Source organism: Meriones unguiculatus, chromosome 8 (genome assembly GCF_030254825.1).
Source record: "Meriones unguiculatus strain TT.TT164.6M chromosome 8, Bangor_MerUng_6.1, whole genome shotgun sequence".
NCBI classification, from domain to species: Eukaryota; Metazoa; Chordata; class Mammalia; order Rodentia; family Muridae; genus Meriones; species Meriones unguiculatus.
The window spans coordinates 16,062,870-16,063,820 of record NC_083356.1 but is presented as its reverse complement, the minus strand read 5'-3'; the positions used below and the strand labels follow the sequence as shown (position 1 = coordinate 16,063,820).

The 951-nt window shown below is 47.5% G+C and overlaps 1 non-coding gene across 1 annotated transcript; it reads right to left on the bottom strand.

The window, feature by feature from the left end:
- Nucleotides 1–847: 847 nt before the first annotated feature.
- Nucleotides 848–951, bottom strand: LOC132656198 (U6 spliceosomal RNA). The gene has a single exon (XR_009594121.1). It is a non-coding gene; the product is annotated as a U6 spliceosomal RNA (small nuclear RNA).

The following is a 951-nucleotide window of genomic DNA, read 5'->3' as shown; positions in this document are numbered from 1 at the left end:
GTGGTCTTATACAGCTTTTTCTTCCTTTCTGCCCCCACTGTTCCTCCTAGTCCTGCCTGCTCTTTGCCTTTTCCATCTTTGGATAAACCAGACTAAGCTGGAGAGAATCCAGTCTTTGGTGTTGCCTGAAGGGGATCCCTAAGGCTACTAGGACCCTATCTCTGGGGAGGTGTCACTGGCTGAGGTCAGGAAGAGATCCCTGGAGCCTTTTTTTTTTTTTTTTGAGTCAGGGTCTATATAGATCAGGCTGTCTTTGAACTCACTGAGCTCCTCCTGCCATTGCCTCCCAAGTGCTGGGATTAAAGGTGTGTGGCACCATGCCTGGCCCCCCTGGCCTTCTTGAATTCCACTGAGAGGGATTCTAAGACTTTCCCCCAAGTACTGGGAACAGAACAGGCATTATACATGCTAGGTAAGCACTGTCCCACTATGTCCCCAGCCTTCAATATATACAGCCCAAGCTGACCTTAAACTTGAGGATCTGTTATCTGCAGCCTCTGATGGCTGAGATTATACACCTGTGCCACCATGTTCAGGTTTTATTTATTTTAAAAAACATGAAACACTGGGATGGTGAGATGGCTCAGAGCCTAAAGCATCCGCGTCAGAGGGTAAGGGACCGGAGTTTGGATTCTTAGCATCCACATAAAAATCCTGGTGTGCTCCAGAACCTTAATGCTCAGTGGGCAGACAAAGGGAGACCCCTGGAACAGTTTAGGCAATTGATGAGGGCCAGGTAGGGTGAGACAAAGTCTCAAAAGATAAGTTGGCCAGTAATGGTGGAAAACTTCTACAGCTGACTACTGGCTTTTGCCTACACACAGGTGTGCATGGGGCGCACACGCGCAAACACAAACACACACCCACCAGTTTGTGTGTCATCCTTCTGCAAGAGCCATGGTAATCTCTGTATTATTCCAATTTTAATATGTGTGCTACTAAAGTGAGTAC